Raw genomic sequence first — 16,234 nt, 5'->3', positions numbered from 1 at the left:
ACCAGTTTCTCTGAGACTTTCTAAAATCAAGCATCTTGCCAAAAAGATAAATTTCCTTCAGAAAATTCACATCTAGTATACAACAAAAATTTCTGCTCCTCTAATTAAAGCCACTCTGATCCTTCTTCTGTACTAATCTCATCGGCCTTCTTATAAGAGTTAATTCTTCTCTTCCCAGTACTGAATTGCTTTATAGAGCATTTTAATGAATGCTACTTTACCCAAATTACTTCTAATTACAAAGCTCCCCACCACAGTATGGGAGATGCCCCCTTTCACTGTGTTAATGTCTCCAAGATTCTTCTGGGAAGGACAGTTCCCTCCATTTCCCAAAGTATTTTTCCATTTGATAAATATTTATTGTGTGTATTCACCAAGAATTAACACTGTGCTAAGGGTTGGGGAGAGAGAGAATGAGATAAAGTCCTTGTCTCTGGGAGATTAAATTGTAGTAGGGAAGACAGATGAGAAACAAGTAAACAAAATATTAACAGATTTTGATTAATTATGTGAGCAATTAGAGATAGTGGCAAAGCTCTCGAGAGGACATACTTAGATAGGGCTGTCAGGTAAGGAGATAACTTTTAGGTTAAGACCTGAAAATGGAATCAAGGTTGTGAATAGTTGACCAGAGGGCCTTTCCAGACAGAGGATCAGCAGATGCAAAGTCCCTACAAAGTCACACTCCTGCATGCGTGCACGTGCGTGCGCGCGTGCACACACACACACACACACACACACACACACACGGCATGTTCTTGAAAGTAATATGAGGTTTATAAATAGAAGTGTAAGGAAAAGGAGGAAAGATGGCATTAGATAAAATGAGAAAATTCTACAGAGGTCAAATAGATTAGGGCATGGTAATGAGCTGATTTCATTCTAAGTGCAAGAGGAATCTATCAACGGATTTTTAAGGGGAGGGGGGTACATTACACGCTGAATTATGTCCTAAAAATATATCTCTGGCTGTTTTATGGAGATTGGATTTTCAGGGAATAAGAATAAAGCAGGGAGATGAGGTAGGATGCTCTTCCATTAGCTTATTCAAGCAATAAAAGTCAGGAAGAGTGGCATTGCAGAGGGCAAGAAATAGAGTGAGTTTAGACATAGATATTCTAGAGTAGAACAAATTGGGCTTCCTGAAAGATTAAATGTGAGTGACAAGGAAAGGAAAAATAAAGCATAGCTGAACTGTAACCTTCTTCTCGATCTTTATTATTACTGTTTTTAAAGTCGTTTAACCTCTCTGTGCCTTTGCTTCCTCAACTTTAAAATGAGGGAAATTTACCTACCTCAAAAAGCTGTTATTAATTTAATCTTGGTCAATATATAACAGTACTTGGCATATAGTGTGTGCTCTACAAGTGCTGGCTCCTCTCATTGTTAAAATACAGTATTATCATCATTATTATTATAATCAGATCAAAGCCTCTCTCTATTTTTCGGTTACCTTTCCAATTTTCCTGTCTGCTTTTTCCCTTCCCCGCTATGGCACTGTTATAAAATTATTCTTTCCCACATATCTTTTTTTCTGACATTTCAATTTTGACATTTTCTTCCTAAGAAGAATAGAAAGATTAAGCTTGTATGCTCAGGACACTATCTTGAATTGGAGGTATTTGTAATTTTTGTATTACTGAATGACATATACTACTCCTCACTCCCAATATGAAATAAGTAATGATGAAACGTTATGACCCAAGGAGTCACCATTCTCAGTAATTATATGGATTTTAAAAAAAGAAAACCATTTCTCACTTGAATGTGGGCTAATGTAGCGGAACTGGGTTCCTGTTGGACATGATGCTGAAGACAAGCAACTTTTTATCTAATATACTCAGAAAGGTCTTAGATGTAGACCAAGTTTTAAAACAAATGGGCAACAGTTTTAAGATCCAGGTATCCGAAAGGTTTGATTTGAGAGGTGAATCAAGAGTGGCAACAAATACTGATAAAAATCAGAGAATGCTACAAAAGCTTCAGGACCAGGAAAATAAGATCATCCAGCATCATGTAGGGGACAGTGGTCCCAGGACCAGATGCCTTTCAGTCATGATTTTAATGCCACAGTGTATAGGTGAGTCAGCCTACATCTTACGTTTCACCATGCTACAAACCCCAATTATCCTTGGTCATTGCTTAACACAGTAGCTCATCTGGTATTTCATTTTCATCTAGTACCCCCATTACTCCATTCCTATGAGCCTCTCTTTCCCCAACACAACCTTCTACTACCCTGCCTCCTATTAATACACCTAGTGATATCTGAACCCTTATATTACAAAAACAAAAACAAAAACAGGGGCATAAAAAGACTAATCTATTCCCAGAATATTAGCTCATTTACACTGCCTTTTCTGAAACTTGGTTCAAGCCAAAGCTTGATATGGTCGTATCTTATTGAATGTTCTAGGAACACTGGAATTCTGCAGTCATTAGCTACTGTGTTCTATAAAGATCAGATAGGTTAAATCAGTTGAAAATATTCAACTATTCCATGTTCCTATTGATGCTGTCTACTTTAGTCATTTATTTGGAGAAATGTTAACATTTCTTTTTTTTTTTAAATTAATTTCTTTATTCAAGAGAGACACACAAAGGCAGACACAGGGAGAGGGAGAAGCAGGCTCTCTGCAGGGAGCCTAATGCTGGATCACGCCCTGAGCTGAAGGCAGACTCTCAATGGCTGAACCACCCAGGCATCACACCCCAGTGTGAACATTTCTAATTATATGCTTATTTTTCATTTTTCCCTTTAATTCTGTCAGTTTTTACTTCATGTATACTGAAGTTCTGCTATTAGGTACATATACATTTAAGATTATTTTGTCTTCCAATGAACTGACTGTTTTAGCATCAGGAAATGCTTATGTTTACTTCTGGACATACTTCTCACTTGAAGTCTACTTTTTCTGATATTAATAGGGGCACTCTAGTATTTTATGGTTGGTGTTTTCATGATAATAAATTCCTACCATTTTGACTTATCTGATGGTATATATGACTGTCTTTTGTAAATAGCATTTGCTTAGGTCTTGCTTTGTTATTTAGGCTGATGATCTCTGCCTTTTAATTAGAGTATTTTATATATTTACATTTAATTTAGTTTTGTGATGGACTATAAGACTACTATCTTGATAACTGTTTTCTATTTTAATTATCTGTTTTTTGTTGTATTTTTTCCTTTCTTAATTTCTTTTGATAAAGTGTGCATTTGTTTAGTATTTGATTTTTATCTTCCCAATTGACTTTTTTGCTAGTGTTTGCTCTAGAGATGATAATATGTTACTTTAACTTATCACTGTCTACTACAAGTTAATATTATACCACTACACATATAATTTCTCAATATTACGACAGTATAACCCAATTTAATATCCACACACTATCTTGTATACTATTTTTGAAATATGTCTACCTTGTATATGTGTTTTAAACTCAACAATACATTATCATTTTCACTTTAAATAATTATCTCTTTAAAAAATTAGGAGCCAAAAAATATTAATATCATTTATATCCAGCCTCATATTCACCAGTTCTGGCTCTCTTCATTCCTTTGTGTAAATAATTTTTCTTCAATTTCAAGGACTCCATTAACATTTCTTGTGGTGTAGTTATGCTAGTGATAAATTCCCATTGCTTCCATCTGAAAATATCTTTATTTCACTTTTATTTTTGAAGGCTATCAGTGTCATATATGCAATTCTAGTTTGAGGGTTTTTTTTTTTCTTTCAATATTAAAAAAAAATGATCTATTGATTTATGGTTTATAGTCTGATGACAAACCAGCAGCCATTCTTATCACTTCCCCTATAGTATCAGAACATGTTTCTTCTCCTCTGCTGCTTTCAAAGTTTTCATTTTATCATTGGTTCTCAGCAAAATAACTATGATTATGCCTAAGTGTGTTTTCCTATGTGCTTATCCTTCTTGATGTTGCTAGGCTTCTTGGCTTTGTGAATTGATGTTTTTCATAATATTTGGAAATTTTTCTGTCATTATTTATTCAAATAATTTTCTGTTCCAATTCCTCTCTTTTTTTTTTTACTGTAACTCCAATTATACATATAATACTTGATATTGCCCACAGACCACTGAGCATCACTCAGCCTTTTCCCTTTCTATGTTTCAGTTAGGATAGTGTTGAAATTCAGGTTCTTCAAATTTAATTTAATATTTAGGTCTTATTAGGTCTCCCATCTCTGGGAAAGCCTATACAGTAAATTTCATTTCAGATTTTACTTTTTTTTTTCAGGTCAAGAATTTCCCTTTCTCTATGATACCCTCTATTTAGTTCCTTATTATATTTTTCTATGAAATTCTTAAATTTATTTATAATCATTCTAAAGTCTCATAATTTCAAGTTCTCTGTCATCTTGTCGTTTCTATAGATTTTTTAATTCTGATTTTGAATCATATTTCCCTGCTTCTTCACAAATCTAATAATATTTGATCACATGATACACATTGTATTTGCTTGAGAATATGGATTTTGATGCCTTCCCTTTAAGGACTGTAAAATTTTGATTTGTTAGAGAATCAATTTATTAGTACCTCAGCTTCATTTTTTTTGAGCCTTATTTTTCAGGCCTGTTAGTTAGAATTCCAACGTCTTACTTAGAATCTTAGTTACTCTCATAGTTCTCTATGATCAATTATCTGTAGTCTACAGTCAGAGAATCACCCTGAACATGAACTGTGTAATGTTTCCTCAAAACATCAAGATAATTCCTATGCATATTTCTGGATCTTCTTTGTGCAGCTTCCTCCTTTCTGGCAGCTTGCCCAACAGCTGGATATCTAGTCTCCCAAGAAACTCCAAATTCTCTTCTCGGTCTTCTCAGCTTAGCAAGATGCTCTCTACTCAATACAGACTCCACATCTCTATACTTTAGGTACTTCAGGCAAAAAATCAAAACAATCGTAGGACTCATCTGGTGGTTTTCCTTGTCTCTCGAATCATAGCTCTATGCTCCCTGTTGTGCAATGTCTAAAACCAGTTGCTTTATATATGTTGCATAGATTTTTTGTTGTTTATGGTAGAAAAATTAATATGGAATCAGACACTGAGTCATAGTTGAAAGAAGTCCTAAGGGTGCTCTTTCTTATCACCCTGCTTACCTCAGGACCTCTATAAAGTATAAAATACTCTGTTCCTTTTAGGTTCAAGCCAATTTTTTATATATAGACAACTCCTCATTACAGTCAATAAACAATATCCTGATCTCTGACTCTCACGGACTGAAAAAATTTAGCCCTTAGTTTATAGAATCTTTACCATCTGTGTTATCAATATCTTAAGAAACTTCAATATTGAGATCCCTGGGTGGTGCAGCGTTTTGGTGCCTGCCTTTGGCCCAGGGTGCGATCCTGGAGACCCGGGATCGAATCCCACGTCGGGCTCCCGGTACATGGAGCCTGCTTCTCCCTCTGCCTGTGTCTCTGTCTCTCTCTCTCTCTCTTTGTGTGACTATCATAAATAAATAAAAATTTTAAAAAATTTTAAAAAAATAAAAAAAGAAACTTCAATATCCATTTAGTGACATAAAGCATCCTGATACTCAGTTCTTTGATTTGTTTTTCTTTAATAGATTTCTATTCTTCTTCAGGTCTGTGACCTACTTTTATAGCTGGATTTTGTTGTCACTTGAAATATATCTACCTCTTAAATAATAAATTCAGAAATCTGGGTTTTCAAACACAGTCTCCTATTCTTTTACTAAACTGCTCCCAGATCTTTAGTCATTTCACTTCCTCAGAACCTCTAGTGTGTATGTGTGTGTGTGTGTGTGTGTGTGTGTGTGTATGCTTTCTCCCTAGCACCTCCTTCTGACTGAATTTCTTTTGCTGTACAGAGGTTCCATTTTAACAACATTCTTGTCAATACCCTCAGCAACCTAATTTATTTGACTTGTACCCTACCCTACCCAATATCCTCCCTCTTACTGCTCAGCACTCAGCAATCTGACAGCTGTGTCAAATGTTCAGTGAAATGTTCTTGCCTAAGACATTTGCTCAATCCAACAGGTGTTTCTATCTTTACCATACCCGACTTAAGGCAGTACCTGACATTGCTGATCATTTCTTACTTCCTATACAGCAATCTATTTTTTAAATTTCTATGAAATCACATTTTCTGGGTTTCCTTCTACCTTTGGGTATTCTTTCTTACTATACCTTACATGTCGGGTTTTTTTTTTCATTTTAAGTGATTTTTTTTTTTTTAAATCCTAAATGCCACAAATGTTGGAGAGGATATGGAGACTTGCACTGTTGGGAATGTGAACTGGTACAGTTCACCAGTTCACATTCCCTCAGAGTTAAAAATAGACCTGCCCTATGACCCAGCAATTGCACTGCTGGGAATTTACCCCAAAGATACAGATGCAGTGAAATGGCAGGACACCTGCACGCCGATATTTATAGCAGCAATGTCCACAGTAGCCAAACTGTGGAAGGAGCCTCGGTGTCCATCGAAAGATGAATGGATAAAGAAGATGTGGTCTATATATACAATGGAATATTACTCAGCCATTAGAAATGACAAATACCCACCATTTTATTCAATGTGGATGGAACTGGAGAGTATTATGCTGAGTGAAGCAAGTCAATCAGAGAAGGACAAACATTATATGGTCTCATTCATTTGGGGAATATAAAAAATACTGAAAAGGAACAAAGGGGAAAGGAGAGAAAATAAGTGGGAAATATCAGAGAGGGAGACAGAGCATGAGAGACTCCTAACTCTGGGAAATGAGCAAGGGGTGGTGGAAAGGGAGGTGGATGGAGGTTGGGGTGACTGGGTGACGGGCACTGAGGGGGGCACTTGATGGGATGAGCACTGGGTGTTATGCTATATGTTGGCAAATCGAACTCCAATAAAAAAATATATACAAAAATAAATAAATCTTAAATGCCAGGTTCTCCAGAATTCTCCTCTAAGTCTTGTCTCTATGTATTCTTCCTATTCTCACTACCCCTGTGCCTTCAATACACTTGCTGATTATTTATGAATCTGTTTTCAGCTGAAACCTGTCCCTTGAGCATCAGTTCAGCTACTAAAATATCCACAGGAGTCTCGGATGTGAGACATACAAAATTTAACGCGTCTTCTGTTTTCCTAAACCAGTCATCCTCTCTTTCTTAGCTCAACATAGCACAGCCAATGGGGCCCTGCAATGAAGAATTCCAGGGAGAATCATTCATTTTCCAGTAATCAAGAGAGGATAGGTTACATAAAATACCACTTATGTAACCTCCCTTGGTTCATGGAATATGGTCATATATCTAACTATCTGAACCAAATTCCATTTTTTTCTTTTTTAAAAGATTTTATTTATTTACTCATGAGAGACACACAGAGAGACAGGCAGAGACACAGGCAGAGGGAGAAGCAGGCTCCATGCAGGGAGCCTGATGCGGGACTCAATCCCAGGACTCTAGAATCATGCCCTGGGCCAAAGGCAGGCACTAAACCGCTGAGCCACCCAGGGATCCCCATCCATTTTTTTCTTGACTCTTCTCTCCATGACATCCTATCATCACTGCCAATTGTAGTCCTGGATTTCTCTTTACTCCATTCTCCTCTCAATTTGCAAATGAACTTCCCTAGTACAGACACCATCATGTCCCTGATTCTTTTAATATGAAGCTCAAGCTTCTTCATGCTATATTTGAAATATACACATGCTGTCCCCACTTTCCACTCTGGTTTCAATACTAGATACTTTTTCTTAGTCTTATTCTACAATTCAGTCATACTGAAAATTTCTTAGTTGTGCTACACTCCCCCTTTCTTCTACAATTTGATTCATGCTTTTCCCTCTCTTCAGAATTACCTATTTATTATTTTTAAGAGTAAGACTTAGCTTAGTCCTTCTGAAATTCTTAGACAAAGATTTGTGTCAAAGCAGTTTATTTAGGAGACGATCTCAGAAGAAATGGTAGAAAAGTGGGTGAGACAGAAGGAAAAGCAGGTGAAACAGGGTATATCATGATTATGTTGCCATATGGGCAATGAGAACTCAATTCTACTGGGACTATTTGGGACATAATGTAGAATATAACTCAGAATAGTTCCACATAAGAAGCAAGGTAGCTGGGCTACCCATCTTCCATCTCTTGTCCCTCCTTGGCTGAGTATTTCCTGAGGGGATAGTTCTCCAACCTAACCAAGGACAGATTAAGCAGGCCTGAGAAATCACTATGGTTGAGCATCAGGTGCTAGAAGTGGAAGGTCATCAGCATACATTAGGAAGATATATGGAAAGCCAAATATTACAACCAATACCTCTTTAATATCCCTCATCCTGGCCCCTTTTGAATTCTTTATCTCATTGTTTATCACATTATATTAGAAAAAAGTAATTAAACAATAAATTACAATAAACCATGCCTAGTTCAACATGATTTTCTGAAAACCTGACCCATAGTAGGTATTTCTTGTACCTTGACTAAATACTCTTTTATTGAATGGGGTCTTTCAGATTTGGTAGCAATGATTACATCTTTGTAAAATTGTACTAGGTGTTACAGACTTTTATTTGCTACATTCTACCTCATTCAGATAGAAAGATTAGTATTTGGAAATGAATTTGCAGTAAGGTGTGAGTCTCTGTTTAAGACATCAAAAGTTAATTGTTAAAACATGGTTTTCTTACATCATGTAACCTATGTCTAGGTTGCTCTTTATCATTAACCTTCCATCCTGAAATGTTGTTTCAAAGACTTCCTTTGAATGCTCACATTTGAGAAATGCCAGAAGACAAACATTTATGCTATAAAATAAGTGGAAATGTCGTTTTTAATATGTTCCGAGTGCCTGGCACCTATACTGATTGGGTCTAATCATATTGTTTGGCAAGATTTCCTCTCCACAGATAACTAATTGGAACGACACAGTTGTATTAGTGAATTCTGGGTGAAATAATCGGACATTTTTAATCTGAATGGAAGGCTTTTGTGTCAAATGTTGCAGAGCTGAAACATTATGTGTTGTTTCCAGATTTATGTACCCCCCCAAAAGGAGTTTAGTTCTCTTTTTTTTTTTTCTTCACAGCTTCCGTTTTTTGCCAGGAAAAATCATTACTCCTTTCCCCAGCTCCAAACATTTCATGATCCCCATTACCGAAAGGGAGAAGTCCCACATCTCTATCCTAAAGAAAACTAATGCCATACTTTTGCTTCCCCTTTTCTCTACTTTGCTAGTAACATTTAGATAATATTTTTGAGGCTCCAAGTAACTTTGCATGCCTATCACTGTACTTGGTATTTCACACATATATCATATTTAACTCTTAGAGCAAATGAGAATAATTATGTATGTGATAACAGATTTAAATTGAATAATGTATGGAAAGCCTGTAGAGGTACAGCTAGGATGTGACTCCAAGTCTAACTCAAAGCCAGGACCCTTATTATTTTATTTGAACCCATCCAAAAGCATATGCTGTTCCCTATATAAGTGGACCTGGTCAGTTCACACCCATGTTGTTCAAGGGGCAACAGTATATGCTTTTGGATGGGTTCAAATAAAATAATAAGGGTCCTGGCTTTGAGTTCATGGGTGTGAACTGGCCAGGTCCACTTATATAGGGATTTCTTTTTTACAAATATTGTACAGTACTATCAGTATATTTTCTCTTCCTTATTATTTCCTTAATAACATTTTTTCTAGCTTACTTTACTGTAAGAATACAGTACAGTATTGACTTTATGTTATTAGTAAGGCTTCTAGTCAATAGTAGCTACTAGTAGTTAAGTCTATGGGAGTCAAAAGTTATACACAGATTATCAATTTTGTGTGGTGTCAGTGCCCTTAATCCTCTTTTTCAAGGGTCACTGTGTATTTTTGCATTGGCAAAAATTAGGAATTAAATAATAAATTCCTATGCCCATGGCGATTCTTACCTCAAGAGTTTAGGAAATGAAGGGAAAGAAGGAACAGTGAAAAGGTAAAAAGAAAACTAGGAAAACATGATGACCTTGAAACCAAATGATAGCAATGTATCAAAAAGAATGTGGCAAGCATTTAGCTCAAATGTAAAGCAGAATGAGGACTGATAATTGATCATTGGATTTGGCAATATGGAAGTCACTGGTGATCATCTCCAGATGTTTTTGGTGGAGGGCGATAAATGCCTGTTTGCAGTGGATTCAAGGGAGAAGGGAAAAGAGGATTTAAAGACAAGGACTATAGGGAGCAGCTGTCCTGAGAACTAAATAATTGCAATAGTAGCCAGCATGGGAAGAGACATCACGGGAAGTTTGTTGGTTTAAAGATGGTATAAAAAGAGCATATGTATATTTTGGAGGAAATGATCCATAGGGAGCTATAATTTGAAAAAAAAAATAGAAGAGAACATTGCTGATACAATGTTCTGGATGATGCAAAGAGAAATGACATCAAGTATAAAAGTGGGAGGATTAGCTTTAAATAGGAGCATAGCTAGTTCACTTATGTTAACAGTCAAGAAGAGAGTATGTGGAAACAGATGGTGAAAGGAGGGTAGATATGCTGACAGGAGTCTATAAAAGTTCTCTCCAGGAGGCTTCAGTGTTGTCAGTGAGGTAAGGAAGCAAGATCTTCAGATAAGTATGAAGTAGAGTCTGGGTAGGTTGGAGAAGAAAGGAAGAAGTACGAAAGTTTTGTCTAAAAGATGAGAGGTTGGGGTACCTAGGTGGCTCAGTAGTTGAGCATCTGCCTTTGGCTCAGGTCATGATCCCGGCATCCTGAGATTGAGTCCCACAACAGGCTTCCTGCAGAGAGCCTATGTCTCTGTCTGTCTCTGTATGTCTCAAATAAATAAATAAATAAATAAATAAATAAATAAATAAATAAATCTTTAAAAAATAAAAAACAAAAGATGAGAGGTTGAAGAGACTACCATTCTTGGAACCAACACTTGGAACCAACACTTAACCATCCTATATGACATGAAACATGACATGTTTTATTCATTATATTACCTCTCCATGTTCCCTTGGTTATGGAAAGGTCTTAGAATAATTTAAAATATAAATTGACTATCTTTTTGTGTGTGTGACAGTATATATTTGTATTAATATCTGGTCACATAACATTCTGAAAAAAAGCAAGAAGAGGAAACAAAATAGTTCAAACACAAGTTCTTCAGTTCCTACTATTACCTGTCTTAAGAGGATGCGGACATTCCCTTTTTTTAATGTTGTATATGGTAAGATGTTCTATTATGGTTTTAATTTTAAAGAGCTATACATTCTACTTCCAGCCAAACCACCTAAAGTTGTATTTGATTTTTAGTAGCTGACAGCTACTTGAGTTTAATAGTTGTGTCAATTAAGGATGTTTTCAGGAGTAAATAACTAAAGATAAAGATAAATGTGGCTTTGAAAAGAGATATTTTTCCCTTTTATATAACAAAAGCAGTCTAAACATAAGCATTTCCTAGCATTGATGCAGTATCTCCGAAATATCAGCCCCACATCTCTTATTTCCTTTGCTTTTTATCCCCTCATGCTTACAAGTTTAGTGTCACAATTCCAGGAATCAAAACCATTGACCCTAAAACTGAAATAAATATATGCCACCATCAACAGCTGTTCTATTAGTAAAGAAAACAAAAGTTTTCTGAGGAATACCCCTGCCTAACAGCCATATACTCACATTTCAAAAGCCAGAAGTCTGACATGACACATGTCTGCCTAGAGCAGGAAAGGTGGCTGAAAAACACAACCAAAGAGAGAGTATCAAGAATAGGTTTCAGATATGTCAACCAAAAATGTCTACCTCAATAGTCATTTTAATTATCTAGATATATCATTTTTAAGTAAACTTCTGTTGATCTTAGGCAACCCCCAATTCTATGTATATAAAATTTGATTATTGAGTAAAAACTGCAAGGCTTTGAATTGTTTTATTAAAAAATCACATTGAATTCCAATCAGAATTGTTACTTAATAAGTTTGAACCTTGATTAATTTTTCATTTATGGTCGTGATTCTTCCTACTTTCAGTATCACATGCATGAATAATGGGTGCTTTTGAATTTCTATCAACATCAAAAACTGAAAGAATCATAGTCAAATGACACTAAAAAGGGAACCATCCAGAAAAGCTGACAAGATTGAGTAGAGAATATTGAAGTAAAATAGTAGCACAGGTATAGAGAAAGAAAGATAAAAAGATGACCTACTTATGCAATTTTATCTCTTTCTTAAAAATTTTACTTTTACTACTTGTATGATTATCCTCTAATTCCAAATTAGATTGAAATAGATTTAGAAAATCTATTTGAATGTGAATATTAACATATGAATGTTCTGTGTGTTAGGAAGGGGTGTAAAGCAAAAACTAAGAAGATAATAACTATAATCATAAGCTAAAATTATTTAGTGCTGACTTTGAGACAGATGGATAGTTCTAAGTGCTTTATAAATATTAATTCACTTGATCTTTACAAAAGTCCATAAAGCAGGTGCTAGTAAGCCATCCCATTTTATAGACAAGACACAGAAATATTGATTAATTTGCTAAAGGTCATGCAATCAATAAAAGCAAAGTCAGGATTTAAACTTAGGAAGTGTGGCTTCAGAGTCTGTGTACTAAGCTTTAAATGACATTCCAACAAGGAGATGATAGTTCAAGTCAAGGTAAATAATAAATTTAAGACAAGTATCAGTAAGTTTTGGCAAAACAACATAATAAGAAGGATCAAAGTAAGAAGCAATAATAATAGCTCCATGAAGATCACAACTTATAAAATGGGCCTTAAGGATGGATTTAAGTGGTAAGCAGGGATAGTTTGAGGAAGTCTAGGAAGAATAGACATAATAAGCAACAGCAAAATCTTGGGGATGGCTGGGCAAAATGAAGGCCCATCTTGGTCTTCATGTTACGGAAGTATTAGGAGTATTAGGAGATAGAGCTACCAAAGTCACCATGCAAATAGCAATGCACTTGGGATCAAAAGATAGAAGTCTCATATATTGGATGGCCTTGGTTAAGATGCTTAATCTCTCTGAACCTCAAATAGGCATCAAAAGTTCACATAACACTGTTGTTTTGAGGGTTAAATGAGAGTGACATTTAATGTTCAAATTAATTAACTGAAACCAAATGTGCATGGAAAATAGGTTGTGACCGTATTGTGGAAAGATGTGAATATCATAATGAGGGGATACCACTAAAGATCTCCAAGAAGTAGAATAAGAGAGTGGTAGGATAAGAATTGTCTAGGCTCCATCTAAAGGCAAGTGTAGGATAGACTCAAGTATCAGGAGGGCAGTGGTGAAAGGCAGTAGTGAATTCTGAAAAACCGGTTAAAGGTTTATTAAAATAGCTTGAGCTGTAATGGACCAACATTCTAGTTCTGGCAATTGGACTTGAAATAAAGAGATAGATTTCAGAAACACTATAGGAGTAGAAAAAATTGGTTTTACACTTGATTTAGGTGGAAAATAGAGAAAACAAACAAATTGAACCATGATTCTAAAACCTGAAGGCAAAGGAATAGGAGAATAATAATGACACCATCAATAAAAGAAAATCTTGATGAAGAAAAGTTCTTCTTGGGAAAGACTATGAGTCCAGTTCAAGGAACTGGTGAGCTATCCTTGTTGTTATCCTGCAAGCAGTTGAATATGTGGATCTGGGGCATAGGAAAGAGATGGAGGATGTGGTAGACAGACTAATGGACCCTTAGAGATGTCCACATCTTAATCCCCAGAACCAGCAAATATGTTAGATCACATAGCAAAAGGGAATTACATTTAGAGTTGTAACTGATAATCAGTTGACCTTAAAATGGGGAGATTATCCTGGATTATCTGAGTGGGTTTATATAATCACAAACGCCTTTAATGAAAAAGGAAGGTGGAAGAGAATGTTGGAATACTATGATGTATAAAGGACTCGACCAGCTAATACAGGCTTTGAAGATGATGAAGCAGGTGTCCCAAGCCAAGGAGTTTTCAGGAGTTGGAGAGGGCAAAGAAAAGGATCTATCTCCTCAAGCCTTCAGAAAGGAACAGTTGCTAACAGCTTGATTTTAGCCCAATGAGACCTAGATCAGATATCTAATCTATAGGACTGTAAAATCATAAATCTGGTTTTCCAAATGATTAAATATATGGTCATTTTTTACAGTAACAACAGACAGCTAATAAAGAGTGATTTGGGAAAACTCAGAATGGAGAAAATGACATGAAATGATAAGCATTCTAACACTTCCTGAAAGTGGTCCATGAAACGATTATGATTATAGTTTATCAAAAAAGCAGGAGCAGTGATAAGCCCTTCAAATAAGTGTATAGATTTCTTGTTCTTGGACTAGATTATTGGAACCTTAGGAGCATACAAATTACGCCTGTTGTATAGAATCATACGACAGCAAAAAAGATGTAATCAACAATTATCTTAATCCATCCCAGGATCCTACCTCTTCCCCACATAATCATGCAGGACCACCAGCACTGTGAGATAAAGAATTCCATCTTACAGAGAAGGACACATTGATCAAACTCAGACATTTTAAATTAAGTAACTACTGAAAGAATAGAAATAGAAAATATAGAAAATTTCAAGCTCTTCCTCTCCAGGAACTGTCAGTCTACTTTCTGAAAGCATCCAGCTTTTTAGACCTCTCATAGCATTTGCCACAGACTGCATTTGTGTTCAAGAGCGGTGTTGGTGCATGGTGCGGAACAAAAAGCAGGATTGTCTGTAGCTTCATTGAATATAGGAAACAGTGCAGCAAATTATACCTCCCTATTGACTCAGCTCCACTGAGGGTCATTTCTCAAGTTATTGCTGTTCACTGCCTAAATCTGCTATAAAACTGCCCCCTCAATAGGGTATCAACTCCAGATTAGCATCGATGGGAAAGAGAATATGGTATATGGGGCAGGAATCCTTTTTCTTAATAGCCTGGGTATTTTATTTTCTATAACACAAAGCTCTGTCAGGATATCAAATTTCTCTAAGCAGTAGTAACAAAAGATATATTTAAAACTGTTTAATATATTGTCCTCAAGGTTATAAGGAAAAATATAAAAATAAGTTAATTTATGCAATCCTTTTATTAACAAATTCCAGTTCTCAGCCTTATTTTGCTTAGTTCTAGAAGGGACACAGATTTCTCTTTTTCAAACCAACACAGAATAAATCCCTACTCTACTTGAGTTACTTCCCTACCTACCACATTTCCAATACTCCGTCCCATCTCAGAGCATGGATGAGGCTCACTGTAAAGCAAGTCAAGTTATTTGGCCAGTACTTATGCCAGGGAAGATGGTAGGAGAGGGAGGAGGATCCAAGACTTCAGCAGAATAGCTCAGGGTAGATGTTAGCAAACCAAACCCTGCCACCTTTGAAGTGCAGATTGAGAATTCTTTCTGCTTATCTAATGAGTAAATATTTAATTAAACATAAAACACATAAAAATCGCTCTTGTACAATATTAATTCTCAGTGACTATGCAGTCTATGTCCATCCAGAAAAGTAAAAATTTTTATAAATGCCAGAGATGTTCAGACCCCTGTTCACAATAGGAATTATAGTTTGTAATATTATCCAGAGAATTCTCAGTACCTTTCCAACACTAGGAAGCACTCATCTTCTTTTCCGGACCCCCTTATTAATCTTTGGAATTCAAGGTTGGGCTCTGGGACTTATTGGCCTCAGAATGTGTATCCTCCACTGAGGTTTATATAAATATTGAGCAAAAGTTTACAAATCAAAATTTTTCTCTTCATAGGTCATATAAATGTCTAATCCACAACCCTATACTCACCTGACTTTAGGAGAAGGTATTATGTGAGAATAAAGTGTATAATCTCTCAAATTCTGTGGTGAATATTCTTTTACATGGAAATAGAATGCTGACAAATTTTTCATGATGAGCAGTTTGCCTGTTTTTCTGAAAACCTGACAATATCTGGCCAGGAAAGATGGGGCAGTGTGCAGGAAACACATCAAAGGATTGGAGGGCTGCTTCCGACTGCTTTTCCATCCTTATTGGAATAACCTCATGAGCCTCAGTGAGAGGTGGATCCATTTAAGACAGCCCTTTTTTCTTCTTTTCTTGGCTGTGTGAGCTATGATTGCAATTAGCTTGGACACCAGCATTGTAGGTAGGTGAGAACTAATGGTTCCCTGGTATAAGCACCACAAGATAGGCCAAAACTGGCAGCTCTAATGTCATCTACTTCATGCAGCAGCCACCTTGTAGAGCTGTAGTTCTGAGTATGG

General features: G+C 36.0%; 1 long non-coding RNA gene across 1 annotated transcript in view; it reads right to left on the bottom strand.

The window, feature by feature from the left end:
* LOC140607487 (uncharacterized) overlaps window positions 1-16,234 on the bottom strand; it is a 111,192-nt gene that overhangs the window by 10,074 nt on the left and 84,884 nt on the right. Inside the window, exon 5 of the long non-coding RNA XR_012009486.1 lies at window positions 11,651-11,706. This is a non-coding gene — a long non-coding RNA (uncharacterized lncRNA). The remainder of the gene's footprint in view (window positions 1-11,650; window positions 11,707-16,234) is intronic.

The sequence above is a fragment of the Canis lupus genome, chromosome 16 (assembly GCF_048164855.1).
Source record: "Canis lupus baileyi chromosome 16, mCanLup2.hap1, whole genome shotgun sequence".
Classification (NCBI taxonomy): domain Eukaryota; kingdom Metazoa; phylum Chordata; class Mammalia; order Carnivora; family Canidae; genus Canis; species Canis lupus.
Note: the sequence above shows the minus strand (reverse complement) of the source record. Positions and strands in the feature narration are given on the sequence as shown.